Below are 24,744 nucleotides of genomic sequence, written 5' to 3' on the forward strand. Positions count from 1 at the left end.
TATTTTAAAAGAAACAAAAGCATTTTATCAAAATATGTACAAATAAATAAATAAATAAATAAATAAAAATTTGTAGATTATTATTATTATTATTATTATTTAGTCTTTATATTATTTATATTGTCTTTGATAGGTCAGTTAATTTCTTACGCTATTGTATTTTGTTTCATGTTTTGATCTGCTTACCTTTAATTTAAAACGCTATGTATCTTATTACCGTAATGTAATTTAATATTAAATTCATTCTATAATAGTTCAATTACATTTTTATTGAACATTATATAGATGCTTTTATGTAAAGCACTTTTGAACGTATTTTTATATGAAAAGAGTTCTATATAAATGTGGTATATAATAAAAATAAAAGATAATGACCTCTTTCCAGATGATTCTTAAATCCCACCAGGACTGAGCTATTTTGATTTCCGTCTTCTTGCCTGTTTCGTCGGGCCCTTAAGGGTGTTCCCCTTCTTGCTCTGCCTTCTGCAAAGGCATTGAGTACATGCGTTTTAGGTTCTTATCGATTGCATTTATATATATATACACACACAAGAGCATTTTTGTGCTTTACATTACATGCCTACTGCTGCTTTGCGTATGTTAGGGTTTCAACTGGCGGGGATAACTTATTTACACTGTCCTGTGACTTTGGAACATGGTGGGGGGTAAGAGTGAGGTTAGGTTCACCATAAACCGGTTTAAGCTCCCCAGTAGTGGTTTTGCCACTGACCGTTCCAAGTAGGCGGTGCTCACTGTGTTCCTTTATTTGTTTGTTTTGTCCTTGTGTGTTTACTTTGTGTATATGTGTGTGTGTGTGTGTGTGTGTGTGTGTGTGTTGGTCGTGTGCGCGTCTGCGTGCTGGGTTTACGCTTTGAGAGGCTGCGTTTTCAGAAAGTGGCTTTCACTGTTGGATATCCATCCTTGTTTTTTTTGTGTGTTTTTTTCAACTGTTCCAGGAAGCAAGTATTTGTAATGGAATTTTAAATGAACACGAGTGTGCAGCTGCATTATTAATTATGCGAAATAATAAAAATCCTAGTTCCGATGGTATTACTGCATAATTTATAAAGTATTTTGGCAAGACATAAATCTTTATTACATAAAAGCAATAAATTATGCATATGAAACTGGTAATCTTTCACAACAAAAGCAAGGAATAATCACTTTTAATACCATAAAAATATATTAAGATTTATGCTATCTGAACAATTGGCGTCTAATTACCTTTTTGAACATCGATTATAAAATTGCTACAAAAGCTATTGCAAATAGAATAATAACCGGATTTATGAAAAATCGATACTTCGTGAAAATATCAGATTACTGTATGATATATTAGACCATTTAAACGATAAAGATTTACCAGGAATATTGTTTTTTGCTGAATTTGAAAAAGCATTTGATAGCTTAGACCATAGGTTTTTATATAAAACTCTAAGATATTTTAATTTTGGAGATTCCCTAATTGAGTAGATTCAGTTTGAAACTTTTAAGGATAACATGGTGTAATAGGCCTCAATTTCACCAAAAGCGTACATACAACTTGATAATTTAAGCTTTAAAAATGTCAAACGATAGAAACAAGGTGCATATTGACAAGGTATATAGTGACAGAAGTTCTCAAAAATTTCCTTTAGATTACTTCCCCTGATAATTTTAGTTTTTCATGAGTTATCTCCCCTGAAAACTAGAAAAAAATATTTTCTCCTTTTCCTTACGGGAAATTTTAGATTTCTTTTTTATATTTGTATTAGAATCATATAATGCAGCTTTCTACCGCAAAATTTTCTCGAAACTCAAGTTCAGATTCTCATAATCAAAGAAATTATATATTTCCCATAGGCATCAATGTTAACTTCAATACCGATTATCTCCCAACAAAATGATAAAATTTGAAAAATCTCTCGGTGAAAAGTTTTTAATTTTGAATGTCTTTAAAGTGACCAAATTTCATTTAAATATTACTATCCAGTTACAAGATATGAAATATGGCTATTACATCATGTTATCCTTAATAATGACATGCAGAGTGTGGTCTCTAATAATGGATTTATATCGGACTTCTTTAAAATTGAAAAAAGGAGTATGTCAAGGATATCCGCTTTCGCCTTATTTGTTCATCATTGCAATTGAAATTTTCTCCAAAGGTTACGCTAAAAATGAAGAAATTAAAGGTGTAAAATTGTGTAACACCGAATCAATCACTGTTCGCTGACGATGCAACCTTTGTGATAGATGGTACAATGCATTCCTTTGAAAATCTAATTAACACAATAGATAAATATGGAAGTATTTCCGGCCTTAAATTAAATGTAAAAAAAAGTAAGAAATACTTCGAACTGGATCCCTTAAAAACGATAATATAGTATATTGTTAAGACAAAAAGTTCAACTGGAAATCAGAAAAAAAACATCAACATTAGGTATTGTCTTTGTAAATGATAAAAAGAAAATACATACTTTAAATTCAAACTCAAAAATAGCAGAAGTTACAGCAATTCTTAAATGCTGGCAAAAACACAATTTATCTCTGCTTGGAAAAATTACTGTTCTGAAACATTTATTTTTCCAAAATTACTTTACCTTTTGACAGTTCTACACGATCCGCCCGAAAGTACTGTAAATGAAATTGATAAACTATTTAATCAATTTTTCTGGGACAATAAACCAGACAAGATAGCTAGAAAAACAAGTAAATTCGATGAATTGGTATCCCCTGCCGAAAGGGTTTGTAGTGAGGAATGGCAAAAAAATATATCCGGCAAAAAGTTAAGGATGTTAATAAGAAGCAAATAATTTCATTAGTCAAGATCAATTTAACAGAAAACAAATGTTTAATAAAAGAGTACATAATAAATGTATGATACTTTGATCCTGACTAAAGAATTTATTTCGAATGGGATATGCTTACTGTAGTAAGCTTAGCTTTTAAAATCAAATGCAGTTAATTGAAATGTGAGCTTGAAGTTTAACTGGAACGAAATATTGTCTTTGAGTGGTTTGGCACCAGGTGTTGCTGTTTAACGTGTACATTTGAACTTAAAAGAACAGATGTTCTTAAGAGAATACAGGTAAGATATCATGAACATGGCTGAGGACAAGGTTTGTGCAGTCACAACTTAATATATTTATTTTTTAGGGGGTGGGGGTGCGGGGGAACGGGAGAGGAAACAAAATTTCACATGTTGATTATAAATATTGATGGAAAATTAAAAATGAAAAAAAGGGTAAAAAGGTGAAGTAGGGGAAGGGGTGGGGGGGGGGGGCAGAGGATGCATGATCAATGGTGGGCATGACTGGGTGGAGGAGTGAGGTGAGGGAATGGTACAACTTGCATGTTGATAAATAATCATGGAAGGTTTGAAAAAAATCTAAAATAATAAATGATTTTTTTTTTTTGGAGGGGGTGGGGGGGGAGGGGAGGGGGAGGGGGTGTGACCAAGGCAAGTCGGTGACCAGGTGTGGGTGCGCAACTTCACATGTTTATAATAAATGTTCACAGAAAAGAATGAAAGAAATTTAATGAATTTGTTATGTACAAATATGTGGATTTATAGAAAATTAAAGGGCAATAACTCTAAAGTTACAAAAGAAACCCGTTCGAAATTGTGTGTGCACAACCACATTATAGTGCTCTGAATTCTGTTAAAGTTTCATAGTTCAAGCTCAAATATATCAAAAGTTATGATGCAGAAATTGCCATATCTATAGATCTATAGTACCCTATATAGTTAACACTGGAAACTTCTAAGGGCCATAACTCTGGCGTTACTTGGGCAATCTGTCTGAAACTTGACGGGCCGCAAGAACTCGTAGTGGTGAACATGTATATGAAGTTTTAAATAAATATTCCCAATCATTTCCTAGATATGGCTCCGGACGGACGGACGGACGGACGGACAACGCCAAAACTATATCCCTCCGACTTTCGTCGGGGGATAATAACAAGACCCCTTGGATATGGTGCCTGCTTTTTAATTTTGTCTTTTGGCAGTTCATGTAATATCCCCATAACCTCATAGTGGTGAACATGTATATGAAGTTTGTTTAAAAAAATTTAAATAAGGATTTTTTTTTTGGGGGGGTGGGGGGTCGGGGGATAGGGAGGGATGTAATCAAGGTAAGGGGTTGACCAGGTGTGGGTACACAACTTCACATGTTTACAATAAATTTTCATGGAAAAGAATGAAAGAAATTTAATGAAATTCTACCAAATGATAAGTTTGTTATGTACAAATATGTGGATTTTTATACAATTAAAGGGCAATAACTCTTAATTTACAAATAAATCCGAACGAAATTGTGTGTGCACAACCACATTATGGTGATCTAAATTCTGTTTAAGTTTCATAGTTCTAGGTCAAATATATCAAAAATTATGATGCAGAAAGTGCAATATTTATAGTACCCTATATAGTTAACACTAGAAATTTCTAAGGGCCATAACTCTGGTGTTACTTGGGCAATGTGACTGAAATTTGACGGGCCGCAAGAACTCATAGTGATGAACATGTATATGAAGTTTTAAATAAATATTCCCAATCATTTCCTAGATATGGCTCCGGACGGACGGACGGACGGACAACGCCAAAACTATATCACTCCGACTTTCGTCGGGGGATAATAACAAGACCCCTTGGATATGGTGCCTGCTTTTTAATTTTGTCTTTTGGCAGTTCATGTAATATCCAGGATCGATAACCTCAGATCCCCTTTCTAAATTCCGGTTTGTTTAGTTCTGCCCATTGTTTCTCGTTTAGAGCAAACCCATTATTTTAACTGGGGATCATGCGCATCTTTTCATGGAATTACACGCTAGTGTATCATTGAAGATTCCATGTGCACCGCCGTATGAATACATCTGCGGATGTTTCTAAATTGATTTTTGTACTTGTAGCATGCGCAAATTTTGAGTTCTGCTCAACCCGGGGCTAGAGGGCATGGACTGTAGCATGCATTTCCACTGCCGTCCATGAACAGGCTCAATCAAACCGAGCCTGCAACATTCTCGTTTTTTGTCGTGTTGAGCGACCTGTGGAGTTTTTTTTATATTGAAACAGGAGGATTAAAAATGATTGATTTCAAAGCTAAATTAAATACTGTAAAATGCAGCTGGGTTTACAGAATATCAATGAAAATAACAATGGTTACTGGAAAAATTGTTATATAAATGAATTTGAAATATGGGGTGGTAAACTGATTTTTGAATCTTATCTGGGAGAAAAAGATGTTGAATTTTTTTTTCAAAATAAATTTCTTAGAGATATTATCATAAGCTGGGCAAGAATTCACTTATAGATAACTTACCAAAAGAAGTACTTTAAAATTCGTATAAAAACTGAATATTGTATCATAGCTCGGTGTTTTTTCTTAACAAATTTGGTGCAGGTAATTCGTATACACTGAGTACAGGGTGCGGTAACTAAAAGTGTGCAGGTATTTAATACCCGCACGCTAGTTACCGCACTGTTGGATAGGGAAGTATGCCAGCGTGTCTGGAACAGTAGACAGCGAAGTGTATTTTATTGATTTTCTGCTCTAGCATTGGTTTATTTTACCTGGGCTTTACACATTTGCAAAGCAAGGATTTTAAGTACTCACTGAACTGCTGTATATGGCAATGTGGAACGCCTACAACTACCATATATGGATGGCTATGATACAAAACAGAAAGAACAATAAAACTCTCGGGTAAACGACTTATACTCGGGGGCTACGCCTCCTCGTACAAATCGTTTACCCTCGAGTTTCAATGCTCTTTCTATTACATAAAACAATCTTTAACAAAGAGTTATACATGAGAGGTATCAAATTTATAGAATATATTTATGATTTTCGACATAAACGTTTCTATAGCTTCGCAGAATTAGAACGATTATTTGATATTTCAAACAACTGTTTTTTTTAAGTTATACAAGATTAATTACCAGTATTTCTGATACATGGAAGGGAATATTAAGAAATTTAAATATAAATGTATTCAAAGATAAAAAGTGTTTTATAGATAAAATGCTGGGATTTTGTATAAGATGTTTATAGAATATTATTACAAGGTCAAACACCTGAGAATAGGGCGCAACGAAAATGGAATGAACAGTTTTCCGACCTTGAGTGGGAAACAATATACAAAATTCCTTTTATCTCATAATAGATTAAAATTAAGAATATTTCAGTATAAATATTTAATGAAAATAATTCCAACAAACAATTCATTATATGCATGTCACATTAAAATAACTATACTCTGTGACTGCTGTTGTATGTGCAATGAATAGATTGTACACCTTTTCTGGAAATGTAATATTAGACCAGAACATTAAAAAAATAACATGTTTAATATTTTATTATCTTGTGTAAGTATTGCATATTTAAGTGTAAGTTAGAAAATTCTATTCCTACTTGGGCAAAATTTAGTTTTTTCTTAAAGGTTAGAAAATGCATTGAATATCAAATAGCATTTATGAAAAATAAAGATAACCAACATAATCTAAAATGTTTTTTTCTGGAATTATAAAAGGATATCTGTAGGTTATATGAAATATATTCATGTATCCCCAAAAAACATCACTACCATTCATCCTTTTCATCTTCTCCATCTTCATCCCTTTACAAATCATTTTAACCATTGTATGTCATCTATTTGTATTAGTTAAAATTTAAATGTAAACTAAATTTTTTTGTACAGTAACATACAATGGATAATAAATGGTAAAAACAGTTTGTGTCGCATCTGCTGGCTAAAACGAAAGTGAAAGTAGGTATTTTCTGATGTAGATATACGCAATATTAGCGTTCTTATCATGTATCTAAGTGACACGCCCATGGTTTCTTTGCATAATGGTCAACACAATATTTCTTCTTTTTTTGGCATTTTTATTGCATGAAGACAGGCCTTCTATACAAGGGTATAGTTTCACAAGAATTGAAAGGCTGGAAATGCTGATAAAAACTTGTTATTTTTACAAAGAAAGTAGAAGCGGATACATTAATTTTAGTACCTTCTAACCATAAGTGGTGTATGTGAATCTGACGTAAATGTCAAAAATCGGAACGGACTAAACCTTGCCTTATTTCTGGTGAGTTACTTCTATTGGTGGTTTCAGACCTTACAGCATAAGCAATGTGTAGCTTTTTCGCGATAAAGGACTCTTTTTTCTGCGCTAATCATATTTCCGGTAGATGGCGCTTATTACTTCTACTTTCGTTTTTTGGGTTCACGCAGTTGGCCTTCCCAACAGAAGAAACATTAATCTATTGGGTTATCAGTGGCGTTGCAATTCCCTTTCTATTTTCTTCCCAGGTGTTATATTTATTAATATAAACATTAAGAACCAGTTCTGACCAGCTCCTAATGCCCATCACTAATTTATAAGAGACTATTTTCCTGTTTTATCTCTTTGATGTACGCCTTTAGGACCTTATGGTAATTTCCTGTTTTATCCCTTTGATGTATGCCTTCAGGGCCTTATGATATTTGGAGGTGTATGTAGCTTGTGGATGCACATTATTGTTTTTTGCATGTCTGTTGACAAAGGGATTAATGTCCCTAATTACATATCGTCACCTTGGCGCAAAAAGTGAATAAGTCCTTCTTTAAGTCAATGTAATTATCCACTTCTTGCGTTGAGGTGACGATATGCATGAACTAATAATCCATTTGACACTGTAAAAAATTTCATTAAAATAATTATTGACTCCTGGGACTTTTAAGATTAAATAAAAAGGCAATAAGAATGTATAAAGTGTAAGATTTTAACTTTATTCCTTTGATTTTCATACAAAATGTAAATTGACACAAATATTAAAGAATGGCAACCATATATAAGAGCGTTTGGGGGAAAAAAACAGCTTAAGAAATTTCTTAGATTCATTATATGTGATTTATTGTTGTTGTTTTTAAACAGAGTAGTTGGTCCGGTTCTTCTAGACTCTTACAAAAAGATTTTCTCTGAAAAATAATAGAAACAACCGCTTAATTATTATAGGCCATGAAGTTTTTACAAATAGTTAAAAAAAAATAATGTGATGTCATTAGGTATTTGATGTGATCTATCTTCCTCGTGTTGTCTTCATATTTGCATAACTATATCTAATATTTCTTTAAAAAATGTATTTTTCTCATGCTTTTGTGTGCAAACTGAGAAAATGTTGAATAACATTGGAAAATTGGAAACATTATCCGAAACACCGATGAACTTACAATACACAACATGTCACTTCTACCTAACCGTTTTGTCACGATAATAAATCAATAATTTCCCGTGGAGTCTGGCAAAAACTTTAAAAATGTATACCATAGGGACCGCAGATAAACAAAGTATTATGGTTTGTTTTAATGGAAAAATCATCACAACCCATAGCGCTAGTTTAATCTCTACGGGTCGCTAGGTTCTACTTTCATCTTCGCTACTTGTTGCATGAACGGTTGTTACGGAAGTGACGTCATGCCGACCTGATCACATTATGTCACTAATCAGGGCTGTTATAGGAGAGATCGCCGTGACGTCACGCACTAAACATCTGTTTATCTGGTGGCAATCGTGCAACATCGGGCATTTCCGTATTCTCCGGTAAATACGTTCTATTGCGTAGCATAAAGGCCGAGGTGATCAGATTGCGTAGCATAAAGGCCGAGGTGATCAGATTGATCTGGTGGGTGGCAAGAACAATGTTTTTACACCGTTTGTATATTGGATCGGAATTTTAAAATTTTAATAACTTTTTCGCTCATTTTTGGATTTTCAAAATTTAAAAAGTTTTGAAATACTTATAATTTTCATATTTTCGTATTCAAATATCTTTTTTAAATGAATAACCAGTTTAAGTAAGTAAATAAGTAAGTAAGTAAGTAAGTAAATTTTATTATAGTGACATTGTATATAACATAATGTACAAAGTCAATAGAAACAATTTACAACACCCGGCCACATAGTGGGCCTATAAGTCACTTTAAAGATATAACTTATTTATACAACTAATCATTGAAATATTTTTACCATTAAACTTAAGCGTGATAAAGAATATATTCTGAACATATTTTGTTGGAAAAATAGCAAAATAGATGTTTTGCACATAAACTAATAATACTAATAGACTTACGAATGCCCGACGAGGTATACTAAAGCATGGTCAACTGTGCTAATCAATATGTTAAAAGTTCACTCTGTAAATTTCATAACTAGTTTTTAACGCGAAATATCACTCGCGAGCATTCAAGTTGGCGGTATTAATTAAACAAGAGAGATTTACGTCTACACATACCATCTACAATAAAATTAGCAATAAGAACAAAATGGGTATTTATAAAATATTTTAGCTTGTCTTCACATGTTATATTTCAATCTTCTCAGATCGTTCAGCACGACTTTTATGTTGTGCTATTGGTACTGTTATGCAAGTCACGTGCTGACCTCCCTTGGATATCACAGGACATCGATAGGAACATTAGGAAAAGGGATAAACTTTATTCCAAGCTTAAAAGGTCCACCTCCAAAGACCCCATTAAAGTCCAAAAGTTTAAAGCCCTCAGAAGTGCTTATTGGTCATACCTCGAATCCGTAATTTTTACAGACAACTCTGGTGAAGGTCAAAAGAAAAAATTCTACTCTTTTATTAAACACAACAAAACTGAAAACTTTGGTATAGCCCCACTTAGTAGCAATTGTCAGATTCATTCAGACCCAATCACCAAGGCCAACATACTCAACAGTCAGTTATAGTCCGTTTTTTCCCGCCCACAGCCACTCAGCCTTAAGCAGTTATCGAAATGTGCAGCTTCCATTCTTACTCACCCATCTATGTCCCCAATAACGATAAATGTCGAATGTGTAGACAAACTACTACTAGGTTTAAACCCTCATAAGGCATCTGGGCCAGACGAAATTTCATCTAGGTTATTAAAAGAACTGCATAATGAAATTGAACTTCACTGACGGTCATCTTCCAACGGTCACTTGACACTGGCATTATTCCGAACGACTGGAAACATGCGGTCATGGCACCGGTTTTCAAAAAAGGTCAGAAATCCAAACCCAATTATTATAGGCACATCTCCCTGACTTGCATAGCATCCAGATTATTGGAGCATATACTAGTCTCCAACATAATGTCATACTTTGATAACAATAACGTCCTTAGCCCACAACAACATGGTTTCAGGTCAAAGCATAGTTGTGAGACCCAACTCATAGGTTTTACCCAAGAAATAGCAGATAATCTGGAAAAAGGTCAACAAACTGATGTAATTATAATGGATTTTAGCAAAGCCTTTGACAAAGTAGATCACCATAAATTAGTTCATAAACTCATATACCTAGGTATCAATAATAAGGTCACCACATGGGTTAAAATAGAAAAAGTGGTAACTTCACAGGTCGCTCAACACGACAAAAACGAAAATGTTGCAGGCTCGGTTTGATTGAGCCTGTTCATGGACGGTAGTGGAAATGCATGCAACCGTCCACGCCCTCTAGCCCCGGGTTGAGCAGAACTCAACATTTACACATGCTAAAAGTACAAAAAGCAATTTAGAGACATTCGCAGATGTATTCAAACGGCGGTGAACATGGAACCTTCAATGACACACGGGTTGTGGCGTGTAATTCCATGAAAAGCGGCGTATGGTCCCCAGATAAAGTAATGGGTTTGCCCCAAACGAGAAAACATTGGGCAGAACTAAACAAACTAGAATTTAGAAAGGGGATCTGAGGTTATGGAGCCTGCATATCACAGGAACTGTAAAAAGACAAAATTAAAAAGCAGGCACCATATCCAAGGGGTGATTATAGAATACCCAAGGCTATGAAAGCGGGAGTGTTGGAACCACCCAGGCCGAAATGGTCATGCTGAGAAACTAACCAGTACCAATAACACGACATAAAAGTCGTGCTGAACGATCTGAGAGGATCGAAATATACAGCCCTGATTGAATGTAAGGGGAGACTTTTTACGGCCGCCATTTCTCAATAACAGATTTCTCATTAAATCATTTCTCAGTAACAGATCTCAGCAAGTCCTTGTTGAGGGTAAAAAACAAGGATAAATATCGAATAGGGAATGCCATGTTCCAAAAACACAGCCTCCCTAAAATGAAACTCACAGCACGCAGTTGAGCATACTACCAACACACACACACTCGCATACAACGCAAACACACGATGGCATAACAAACAAATAAAGGAACACAGTGGGGCACCGCCTTGGAACGGTCAATGGCAAAAACACCACTGGGGAGCTTAAAAAACAAAGAAAAATATCAAACAGGGAATGCCACGCACCAAAAACGTAGCCTCCTCAAAACGAAACCCCCAGCACGCAGACGCGTGCACCACACACACACACACACACACACACACACACACACACACGCACACACACACACACACACACACCCAAAGCCAACACATAAGGACAAAACGAACAACACACACGCACACAAAGCCAACACATAAGACGAAACGAACAAACAAAGGAACACAGTGGGGCACCGCCTTGGAACGGTCAGTGGCAAAAACACCACTGGGGAGCTTAAACCGGTTTATGGTGCACACCCAACCTCACTCTTACTCCCACCATGTTCCAAAGACACGGGACAGTGTAAATAAAAGTAATCCCCGCCAGGTTAATCTCTAACACACGCAATAGAAACAAAAAGGCATGACATGTAAAACACAAAAATGCTCCTGTATAATTATATAAAAAGCAAACTTTAAGAACTAAAGGCGTATGTATTCAATGCCTTTGCAGAAGACAGAGCATCAAGAGAAACACCCTTAAGGGTCCGACGAAACAGGCCAGAAGACAGAAATCAAAACAGTTCAGTCCTGGTAGGATTTAAAAACTGCTCATCACAGAGTCCTCCCCCTCTTTCATCAGGCACAATCAAAGAGGAAAGCGTAGTGTCCAACTGTAAACGGGTTAAACACTAAACATGCGGTATGTCTCAAAACAGTTGGGTCGTAACCTCTTTTAATAAAACGTTTAATAATTTTACCAAATACTGTTGGAAAATTACCATGACCCAAGATCTTACACCACATCCCCATAAAAAACGGGTTTTGAAATACCTTCTCGCAGAAGTGTCTTTAAATTAATACTTTTAAAACTAAACCAGAATTACGATAATAAAATTTAGCAAAATAGAGTCTCTGAAAGGTTACATGTCCTATCAGGGGTCCCCCAGGGCTCAGTCCTTGGCCCCTGCCTATTTCTCGCCTACATAAATGATGACTTGCCCAATAGCATCGAAAGTCGAGCCCGTCCCTTTGCTGATGACACCATTGTTTACCTAACCATCAAATCCTCCACAGAAAGCTTACAGCAAGACCTCTACTGTTTAGAAAAACGGGAAAAAGAATGGTTAATGGAATTTAATCCCAATAAATGCGAAGTTCTAAGAATGCACCGTAAAAGAAATCCTGTCATATATACATTATGTCCAACTTCAGTCCACTGACCATGCAAACTATCTTGGTGTTACCTTAAGTAATAACTTGACCTGGTCAAATCATATAAATAACATAACATCAAAGGCCAGTGATACCATCTGCTTCATCAAAAGGAATGTAAAGACTACTAACAGACATGTTAAAGAAATGGCCTGTAAAACCGCCCCCAGGTCGAGTACTGTTGCACAGTCTGGCACCCATGGCAAAAATATTTCACTTATAAAGTAGAAAGGGTACAAAGATCTGCAGCCCACTATGTTTTTAATGATTACCAGTATACCAGTAGCGTCTCAGATATGTTAACACAACTAAATCGGGATACCTAGAACAAAGAAGAAACCATTCTTCACTGGTTATGTTCTATAAGATAAGAAATGTATTAGTGGCAGTGGACCATCATCATCTCACACAGACACGAAATTTAAACTACTTAATTCCCCATTCCAAAACATTGTACCATGCGAATTCCTTTTCCCCCAGGACTATCAGGCTACGGAACAGTTTACCAACACATATCCAGTCCAGCCCCAGTTTACAGACACTTGTCAGCGGGCTGGACTCGCACTCTCTCTAATACTATATAATGTACTGTCTTTAACTGTATTCTTTGGGTTTTTTATCTTTTTAACTTTGCATGTAACAGTTTTGACTAAAAGACTGTTTCCTGACAACGCCTGCCAGTCATAATCGTTAGACGATTGTTCGGCAGTAGGCAGTTGAAGACAGTACTGTTTAGTTTTTTCAGCTTGACAATTTTGGCCTGGGTGGTTCCAATACTCCCGCTTTCATAGCTTTGGGTATTGTATAATCATCCCTTGGATATGGTGCCTGCTTTTTAATTTTGTCTTTTGACAGTTTCTGTGATATGCAGGCTCCGTAACCTCAGATCCCCTGTCTAAATTCCATTTTGTTAAGTTTTGCCCATTGTTTTCTCGTTTAGGACAAGCCCATTATTTTAACTGGGGACCATACGCCGCTTTTCATGGAATTACACACTAGTGTATCATTGAAGATTCCCGGGGCTAGAGGGCGTGGACGGTAGCATGCATTTGCACTACCGCCCATGAACAGGCTCAATCAACCCGAGCCTGCAACATTTTCATTTTTGTCGTGTTGACCGACCTGTGGAGTTTCCACTTTTTCTGTTCTATTTCTTTTTACACTTGAAGGAGTACAGAGGTTATAATTTAGATTTTTACCAAAATTGGACAATGATTATTTTTTTACCTTTTCGGGTATTAACCATGAAATTTCCGGGTTTTCCGGATTGTACACTTGCCGCTAGATGGCAGTTGTACTTTCGGTTTTGTAGACTTCTTGTCCGCTCCTTAACAGTTAACTGTAATATCTGTTTTATCCTCTCAAGAAACCTGGTATAGCGTACAAAGATAAAGGTAAAAGGTTTATCATTTTTTAGATATGTTTTCTTTCAAACACTTTATGTATTTTAATTGTAAAAGTATAAAGGATAAATTATGAGCTTGGGAAGTACATACTTTCGTTTTGTCTTTTGTAAGTTTTGATCAGTTTATTTTGTTTTACTGATTGAATTTGGGTAAGATTATGTAAATATTAGGAAGCAGTCTACATTTCATTAAGTATTTCAATTCAGTTTGTTATGTTACTCAATGTATAGAGGAAATGACGGTTTAACGATCCATATTTTTTGGAAAATCTATTTTTGGATTTTCTGAAATTTTGGAAGTGTCTAGCAGTTGGGTAATCGATTTCTTAATGAATAAGTATAGACTTAATATAATTGTACATGTTATTTACTTAAGATATCAATACTTATCAGCAAACAAAATTTTGTGTGAATTCATACCAAAGTATATTTTTAATGGCAGTGGCTACGATTACGGTACCGTAATCCTAGCCTCCGGTTCTAGGATTACGGAAGTTCCGTATTCCTAGACAACCCTATGAGGATAGGCTAGGATTACGGAAGTATTTTAAGAGGCATAAAGTATATGTTAGGACACGCATAAATGATGTTGTAAACTTACTTATTTCACTTAATTTTTCATGCCTGCCTTATTATTTCGTGTTTTCTATCCGCCGTTTTGGGTTAGTATAAACTTAATGGCGGCGCGCGGAAATATATTAGAAATATGAGTGTCAAAGTTAGATTTTAAAAAATAATTCTATACTTTGAATTTTATGATTTATAACCATATTGTATGTTATTAAAGACCATTTGTGGTGACTTGATGAAAAAAATGCAGGTATATACGAAACATAGATAATTCTATATTTCCGCCCACCGCCATTAAGATTATACTAACCCAAAACGGCCGATCGATAGCACGAAATATTTAGTGAAATTAAGTGAAATGAGTAAGTTTACAATGTCATTTATGCATGTCCTAACATAAATTTGATGCCTCTTAAATACTTCCGTAATCCTAGCCTATTCTCATAGGGTTGTCTAGGAATACGGAACTCCCGTAATCCTAGAACCGGAGGCTAGGATTACGGTACCGTAATCGTAGCCACTGCCATTTTTAATTGTCTGGAATTGTCTGAAAATGAAAGTTTGCCAAAATCAATACTGGCTAGCGACCGCCAAATCCGGACGACCACCAAACCGGACAGTCCCGTAAATGCTTTATTTCGGTCTTTAACCTTGCTCATTTGTTTATGATCAAATGGAAGCTTAATTTTCAACAACATAGAGAAGTTACAACGGTTAAGTTTAAGTATTTTACAATAAATGCTACATTTCATTTCGTCTGCACTCACGAAGCAACATTTCATTTCGTCTGCACTCACGAAGCATGTTTACATGTCGGGGGAAGTCGAAAGTGGCGTGATGCGCATGCGCAGTATTTCCGTGAGGTCCCGTTATTAAATCTAAAGGCCCCATGCAAATTTGAGGTAAGCAGATGAGACATTTAGTAAACACAAACTTGGGAAATACAGCTTTGATGATTTAGTGCATGATTTTAATACACCCTAAAACACATTTTCTTATCAAAATATCCCCTTCGAAAAGTGAAAATTAAAAGATTCAGTCGGGAGAGATACGATCAAATCATCGAAAGAGAGGTAATTCGACCACTTCTATGACTAAGTACAACTACTTTCCCTTGGTTGAAAATAAAGTTTAATTCAATATTGAACGTAAATTGAAAATCAATAAAGTGACAACTTGCTGTCCATATATGGTCCAGAAACATGGTACCGTTAGACCTTAAAAAACGTGATTCGGTGGCCCTTCGTTCGGGCCTTGAAATATTACTTTAGGAGTAAACAATTTAGCTCTTTAGTTTTGAGGAGAACCTAGCTTTGTTCATGTGAAATTTCAACCATTAGATATATCTATTTCCCGAGTGATCGTGAAAAATATTACAAAAGTGTCCGGTTGTAGGACGCTAGCCAGTAATGGGGAAACGAATAGAAGGAGATGATAATGTCGTTGTCATCTTGTTGTTAGAGAGCGTGCATTACATATGTACCATGAACTTGATGGTTTATCAAGCATTCCATATCCATTGCATTCAAAATAATAATTCAAAAACTTGTTTTCCAATGTTATTATAATTTTTTTTATTAACGTGTGCATGTCTGAGACATTAATGAATAAATAAATCTATGGTATCTGATACTGATTCTACATAGACTATATGAATTAATTTTTATTGTTATTATCATTATCAAGAATTCAAATTAATTAAAGAATAAAAGGATGAAAATAACAAGATATATTTTCAGTCGGTCCGTGCGTCAACAATTTCTTGTCTGCATGATAGTAGTTTCATTTACGATTTTATTTTAACCAAACTTGCACACAACTTGTATCACCATAAGATCTCAGTTCCTTTCTTGAACTGGCCAGATCCCATTATGGGTTCCAGAGTTATGGCCCCTGAAAGGGCAAAAATTAGCTATTTTGACCTTGTCTGCACAATAGCAGCTTCATTTATGATTTGATTTTTACCAAACTGGCACACAACTTGTATCACCATAAGATCTGGGTTCCTTGCTTGAACTGGCCAGATTCCAATATGGGTTCCAGAGTTATGGCCCCTGAAAGGGCCAAAATTAGCGATTTTGACCTTGTCAGCACAATAGCAGCTTCTTTTATGATTTTGTTTTAACCAAACTTGCACACAACTTGTATCACCATAAGATCTTGGTTCCTTTCTTGAACTGGTCAGATTCCATTATGGGTTCCAGAGTGATGGCCCCTGAAAGGGCCAGAATTAGCTATTTTGACTTTGTCTGCACAATAGCAGCTTCAATTATGATTTGAATTTAATCAAACTAGCACAAAACTTGTGTCACCATAAGATCTTGGTTCCTTTCTTGAACCGGCCATATCCCATAATGGGTTCCAGAGTTATGGCCCCTGAAAAGGCCAAAATTAGCTATTTTGACCTTGGCTTCATTTATGATTTGAATTTAATCAAACTAGCACAAAACTTGTGTCACCATAAGATCTTGGTTCCTTTCTTGAACCGGCCATATCCCGTAATGGGTTCCAGAGTTATGGCCCCTGAAAGGGCCAAAATTAGCTATTTTGACCTTGTCTGCACAAAAGCAGCTTCATTTATGATTTGATTTTAACCAAACTTGCACACAACTTGTATCACCACAAGATCTTGGTTCCTTTTTGTGAACTGGCCAGATTTCTTCATGAGTTCTAGAGTTATGGCCCCTTAAAGGTCCAAAATTGGCTATTTTGGCTTTTGCAGCTGTATAGAGAGTTCATTTATGGTTTTATTTGATACAAACTTCCAAAATATCTTCAACAACAATAAATCTTGGATTCCATGACAAATCAGATCCAATTGTAGGTTCCAGAGTTATTTTATATCTGATTACCTCCCTTGATTGTTATCAAAATGGATTTATATCAGTAAGTACTTATAGGACTTATTCGAAATTTCATTATTGTCATTAGTTGGACTGAGCCAATCAGGGTAGATAACTATGGACTGATTTTATGTCAAATTACCTCCCTTTATTTCAAATTAAAATGGGTATATCTCCATAACTAATGAAGATACTGATCTGAAATTTCATTTATGTCAACAGATTTATTTGGCAGATCCTTCTTTTGTTCACTTACAATAATTTCTTTTTAATTACTTCCCTTTTACGTTACTATAAATAGCTTAGTTTTAGTAACTTCTTTATTATTGGCCGTAGGGAAAAACTGAGACCACTTTTCTGTGGTACAACATGGATGGTACCTCCAATTTTTAGGTGTATTTTGACATATCTGTACCTTGTAAGAATTTTTTTTTCTTTTTGGTTAAATTTCTTCCCTTTGTTGTTCCTGTCCTTTGGACTTAGATATTTTTTCTGAGGACCTTCTTGTCCTCAAGTGCAATGATAACAGGTGAGCGATATAGGGCCATCATGGCCCTCTTGTATCTAAGATACTTTTAAAACAATTTTTAGTCGACATTTCTACAACGGTTGAATTAAATAACTTTCAATAAATGAACCATTAAAATCAGGATAAGTTTGATCAGATAAGTGGTAAGTTTGCATATAAAATTTGAAGAAAAAAAAACAAGAAGTAGGATTCGAACCCAACAGCCAAACGCTTTGTTCACACAGCTACCTGCACATGCGACATTAAATCAATTAAGAAATACATATGCAATAATTATATCGCTATTTAGGTTCTGACACCGAAAATTAATTTACGGAAATGTACGGAATATTCATGAGTGCCAGGTCAAATACCTTTTTCTTTATAGTAATCGCAAAAGGGTAATACAGATTTGAACCTCTTTTTAGCTCACCTGTCACATAGTGACGGGGTGAGCTTTTGTGATCGCCCTTCGTCCGTCCGTCCATCCACAATTTCTTGTGAACACAACAGAGACCACATTTTGCAAGTAATTTTGATCAAACTTGTACAAAACTTGTATTGGCATGATATCTCGGTTCCTTTCGAAAACTGGCCAGATCCCATCATGGGTTCCAGAGTTATTGCCCCTTGAAGGGCCAGAATTTGCTGGGTTTTTTGCGTCAACAATTCCTTGTCTGCACGATAATGGTTTCATTTATGATTTTATTTTAACCAAACTTGCACACAACTTGTATCACCATAAGATCTTGGTTCCTTTCTTGAACTGGCCAAATTCCATTATGGGTTCCAGAGTTATGGCCCCGGAAAGGGCCAAAATTAGCTATTTTGACCTTGTCTGCACGCTGGCAGCTTTATTTATGATTTGATTTTTACCAAACTTGCACACAACTTGTGTCACCATAAGATCTTGGTTCCTTTCTTGAACTGGCCAGATTCCATTATGGGTTCCAGAGTGATGGCCCCTGAAAGGGCCAGAATTAGCTCTTTTGATCTTGTCTGCACAATAGCAGCTTCATTTATGATTTGAATTTAATCAAACTTGCACAAAACTTGTGTCACCATAAGATATCGGTTCCTTTCTTGAAACAGCCAGATCCCATAATTGGTTCCAGAGTTATGGCCCCTGAAAGGGCCAGAATAAGCTATTTTGACCTTGTCTACACAATACCAGCTTCATTTATGATTTGATTTTAACCAAACTTACACACAACTTGTATCATCACAAGATCTTGGTTCCTTTCTTGAACTGGCCAGATTCTATTACGGGTTCAAGAGTTATGGCACCTGATAGGGCCAGCATTAGCTATTTTGACCTTGTCTGCACAATAGCAGCTTCATTTATGATTTGAATTTAATCAGACTTGCACAAAACTTGTGTCACCATAAGATCTTGGTTCCTTTCTTGAACCGGCCAGATCCCATAATGGGTTCCAGAGTTATGGACCCTGAAAGGGCCAAAGTTAGCTATTTTGACCTTGTTGGCACAATACCAGCTTCATTTATGATTTGATTTTTACCAAACCTGCACACAACTTGTATCACCATAAGATCTCGATTCCTTACAATATTTTTTTTTAATTACTTCCCTTTTATGTTACTATAAATAGCTTACTTAGTAACTTTTTTATTATTGGCCGTAGGGAAAAACCGAGACCACTTTTCTGTGGTACAACATGGATGGTACCTCCAATTTTTAGCTCACCTGTCACATAGTGACAAGGTGAGCTTTTGTGATCACCCTTCGTCCGTCGTGTGTCCGTGCGTGCGTCGGTCCGTCCGTCAACAATTTCTTGTCTGCACGATAGTGGTTTCATTTATGATTTTATTTTAACCAAACTTGCACACAACTTGTATCACCATAAGATCTCGGTTCCTTTCTTGAACTGGCCAGATCCCAATATGGGTTCCAGAGTTATGGCCTCTGAAAGGGCCAAAATCAGCTATTTTGACCTTGTCTGCACAATAGCAGCTTTATTTATGATTTGATTTTTACCAAACTGGCACACAACTTGTATCACCATAAGATCTTGGTTCCTTTCTTGAACTGGCCAGATTCCATTATGGGTTTCAGAGTTATCGCCCCTGAAAGGGCCAGAATTAGCTATTTTGACCTTGTCTGCACAATAGCAGCTTCATTTATGATTTGAATTTAATCAAACTTGCACAAAACTTGTGTTGCCATAAGATCTCAGTTCCGTTTTTGAACCGGCCAGATCCCATAATGGGTTCCAGAGATATGGCCCTTGAAAGGGCCAAAATTAGCTATTTTGACCTTGTCTGCACAATAGCAACTTCATTTATGATTTGATTTTAACGAAACTTGCACACAACTTGTATCACCACAAGATCTTGGTTCCTTTCTTGAACTGGCCAGATTCCATCATGGGTTCCAGAGTTATGGTCCCTTAAAGGTCCAAAATTGGCTATTTTGGCTTTTGCAGCCATATAGAGACTTCATTTATGGTTTTATTTGATACAAACTTCCAAAATATCTTCAACAACAATAAATCTTGGATTTCATGACAAGTCAGATCCAATCGTAGGTTCCAGTGTTATTTTATATCTGATTACCTCCCCTGATTGTAGTCAAAATGGATTTATATCCGTAAGTACTTATAGGACTTATTCGAAATTTCATTATTGTCATTAGTTGGACTGAGCCAATCAGGGTAGATAACTATGGACTGATTTTATGTCAAATTACCTCCCTTTATTTCAAATTAAAATGGGAATATCTCCGTAACTAATGAAGATACTGATCTGAAATTTCATTTATGTCAACAGATTTATTTGGCAGATCCTTCTTTTGTTCACTTACAATAATTTTCTTTTTAATTACTTCCCTTTTACGTTACTATAAATAGCTTATTTTTAGTAACTTTTTTATTATTGGCCGTAGGGAAAAACCGAGACCACTTTTCTGTGGTACAACATGGATGGTACCTCCAATTTTTAGGTGTATTTTGACATATCTATACCTTGTAAAAAAAATTTTTTTTCTTTTTGGTTAAATTTCTTTCCTTTGTTGTTCCTGTCCTTTGGACTTAGATATTTTTTTTGAGGACCTTCTTGTCCTCAAGTGCAATGATAACAGGTGAGCGATATAGGGCCATCATGGCCCTGTTGTTAGATGTATTTTGACAAATCTGGAAAATTTCAACTATATTTTCTCATAATTCTTTTGATTGATCTTGATTATGATGTTTAGCTCGGCTGTCAGGAAGTGACAAGGTGAGCTGTTGTGACTGCTTGATGTCCGTCGTCAGTCGTGCGTCAACAATTTCTAAACAAATCTTCTTCTTGAAAACTACTGGGCAGAATTACACCAAACTTCACAGGAATGATCCATAGGTGGCCCCCTTTCAAAATTTTTCAAAGAATTTAATTCCATGCAGAAGTCTGGTTGCCATGGCAACCGAAAGGAAAAACTTTAAAAATCTTCTTGTCCAAAACCACAGGGCCTAGGGCTTTGATATCTGGTGTGTAGCATCATCTAGTGGTCCTCTACCAAAATTGTTCAAATTATTCCCCTAGGGTCAAATATGGGCACGCCTCGGGGGTCACATGGTTTATATAGACTTATATTGGGAAATTTTGAAAATCTTCTTGTACAAAACGACATGGCCTAGGGCTTTGATATTTAGTATGTAGCATCATCTAGTGGTCCTATACCAAGATTGTTCAAATTATCCCCCTAGGGTCAAATATGGCCCCGCCCCGGGGGTCACATGGTTTATATAGACTTATATAGGGAAAACTTTGAAAATCTTCTTGTACAAAACGACATGGCCTAGGGCTTTGATATTTGGTATGTAGCATCATCTAGTGGTCCTCTACCAAGATTGTTCAAATTATCCCCCTAGGGTCAAATATGGCCCGCCCCGGGGGTCCCAAGTTTTACATAGACTTATGTAGGAAAAAAAGTTTAAAAATCTTCTTGTCTGAAACCACAACACTTAGACCTTTGATATTTGGTTTGTAGCATTGTCTTATGGTCCTCAACGAAAATTGTTCAAATTGGGTGAAAAGAGGCCCTGCCCTGGGGGTCCAAAGTTTTATATAGACTTATATAGTTAAAAGCTTTAAAAATCTTCTTGTCTGAAACCATGCGACCTAGGCTTTTGATATTTGGTATGATGCATTGTCTAGTAGTCCTCTACCAAAATTGTTCAAATTATGTCGCTGGGGTTAAAAGAGGCCCCGCCCTGGGGTCACTTAGTTATTATGTGAGTTACATAGGAAAAATACTTAAAAAATCATCTGATCCTATTTCCAAGACTGTTTAATTATAATTACCTGATGACCCCAAGTAATATGATGTCACTTGACTGTGACCTTGACCTACTGACCTACTTTCTTGTTTTTTAAGATACAGCCTTGAAATTTTGATGACATACACAGTTTTGCATACAAATCATAAAACTGAATTTCACTGACCATGAATTTGACCTACTGACTTTCTTAATATTTCATCATCAGTTTGACATTTGAAACGTGTAACTCATATTACTCAGGTGAGCGATCCAGGGTCATCATGACCCTCTTGTTTGACCTTCTTGTCCTTAAGTGCAATGATAACAGGTGAGCGATATAGGGCCATTATGGCCCTCTTGTTTTAATTCTGGGCAAACTATACCCTCTTTTATTCCGCAGTAAGAGCATTATAAATCTTTCCTGCCAAAATTGATTAGAATTTGCAAAGTATTAAGATTCTAATGTAAAAGGCCTACTTAAAATATCAAGAGGTCCTGGCCAAAGCAAAACCGTTTTCAAGTACAAATTTAAACTGTACCTTTATTAGACATACAAGAAGTGACATAGGCATCTTCCTTTAATTGTACGCCTTGTTCTTTAGTATTCAGTGTCCATTTACATTTAAATAGCCCAAAGGTTTCAGGCTTTCTGTCTGGTCCATGATCATGTACCTCGGAAAACAGCTCGCTAATAAGGCGATTGCGCGGTACACATTTCACAATGTTCTTTTTGTCCATGTGTTTACACTTAAAAAAAGTCAACAATTGGCGGAGACTTTCAACAAAATGCCATAAAATAATTTAGGGTTGGGGGAAAAAAATAGGGTCGGTCGGGTTACCAGAACCAAAATATTAATTTTTTTTGTCCTTAGTAAATAACAGGTAAAATTATATTAAATCAATACTTATTCATTAAGAAATTGATTACCGGATGGCTAGAAAATCCCCTGCGGATTTGCTAGCTGTCCCGTAACTGGACGGCTAGAATGCAGGCTAGGCATCTGGTTACCGGACGGATAGACACTTCCTTCTGAAATTTTATAGTATCATTTATTATCAATAACAACAGGAAAGACGTGTAGTCCTGATTCACAATTTCCAAAAAATGTGACCACAAAAAAATTGAAATGCTCGCATTCGCTTTTAAAACCTAGCTTATTGTGTTGAGGGTATCTAAAAAAAACTGTATGATTTTTAGCTTGACTTTTCGAAGAAAAAGTAGAGCTATTGCACTCGCCCTGGCGTCAGTGTCGGCGTTGCCGTTGGTTAAAGTTTTTGATAAAGTCAAATATCTCTGTTACTATCAAAGCTATTGACTTGAAACTTAAAATATATATTTACTATCAAAGTCTACACCAGGAGAAACAATCCCCATAACTCTGCTTTGAATTTTGACAGAATTATGCCCCTTTTTAACTTAGAATTTTTAAAAAAAAATTTGATAAAGTCAAATATCTCTGTTACTGTTAAAGCTTTTTACTTGAAACTCAAAATAGTTGTTTACAATCAAAGTCTACACCAGGAGACACAATTCCCATAACTCTGATTTGAATTTTGACAGAACTATGCCCCTTTTTAACTTAGTATTTTTGGTTAAAGATTTTGATAAAGTCAAATATCTCTGTTACTATCAAAGCTTTTGACTTGAAACTTGAAATACTTATTAAACATCAAAGTCTACACCAGGAGAAACAATCCCCATAACTCTGATTTGAATTTTGACAGAATTATGCCCCTTTTGAATTTTTGTTAAAAGTCAACTATCTCTGTTACTATTAAAGCTTTTGACTTGAAACTCTAAATAGTTATTTACTATCAAAGTCTACACTGGGAGGCACAATTCCCATAACTCTGATTAGAGTTTTGACAGAGTTATGCCCCATTTTAACTTGGAATTTTTTACTGGCAAAGCTCTAATTCAGAGTCAAGCACTGAGAAAAGTCGAGCGCGCTGTCTTACGGACAGCTCTTGTTAAGACAGGAATGTGTGCAGATTGGAAATTATACACTGTTTTCCAAATTTAATTATATTAAGTGAAAGTATCATGTATTTGAATGGGGCTAATTAAAATTTCATTTTTAGCTCACATGTCACAAAGTGACAAGGTGAGCTTTTGTGATCGCTGCGTCCGTCGTCCGTCCGTCCGTGCGTAAACTTTTGCTTGTGACCACTCTAGAGGTCACATTTTTCATGGGATCTTAATGAAAGTTGGTCAGAATGTTTATCTTGATGATGTCTAGGTCAAGTTCGAAACTGGGTCACTTGCGGTTGAAAACTAGGTCAGTAGATCTAAAAATAGAAAAACCTTGTGACCTCTGTAGAGGCCATACTTTTCAATGGATCTTTATGAAATTTAGTCAGAATGTTCACCTTGATAATATCTAGGTCAAGTTCGAAACTGGGTCACATGCCTTCAAAAACTAGGTCATTAGGTCAAATAATATAAAAACCTTGTGACCTCTGTAGAGGCCATACTTTTCATGGGATCTGTATGAAAGTTGGTCTGAATGTTCATCTTGATGATATCTAGATCAAGTTTGAAACTGGGTCACGTGCAGTTCAAAACTAGGTCAGTAGGTCTAAAAATAGAAAAACCTTGTGACCTCTTTAGAGGCCATACTTTTCAATGGATCTTCATGAAAATAATTCAGAATGTTCACCTTGATAATATCTAGGTCAAGTTCGAAACTGGGTCACGTGCCATCAGAAACTAGGTC

At 35.9% G+C, this 24,744-nt stretch overlaps 1 protein-coding gene across 3 annotated transcripts in view; it reads left to right on the forward strand.

The window, feature by feature from the left end:
• Positions 1–13,713: 13,713 nt before the first annotated feature.
• The window catches only part of LOC128556195 (E3 ubiquitin-protein ligase rnf213-alpha-like), a 175,395-nt gene continuing 164,364 nt past the window's right edge, over positions 13,714–24,744 (forward strand). For all 3 annotated transcript variants that reach the window (XM_053540359.1, XM_053540360.1, XM_053540362.1), the window contains exon 1: positions 13,714–13,839. The gene's annotated coding sequence lies outside the window, so the exon portion shown is untranslated. The remainder of the gene's footprint in view (positions 13,840–24,744) is intronic.

Source organism: Mercenaria mercenaria, chromosome 4 (assembly GCF_021730395.1).
Source record: "Mercenaria mercenaria strain notata chromosome 4, MADL_Memer_1, whole genome shotgun sequence".
Taxonomy (NCBI): Eukaryota; Metazoa; Mollusca; class Bivalvia; order Venerida; family Veneridae; genus Mercenaria; species Mercenaria mercenaria.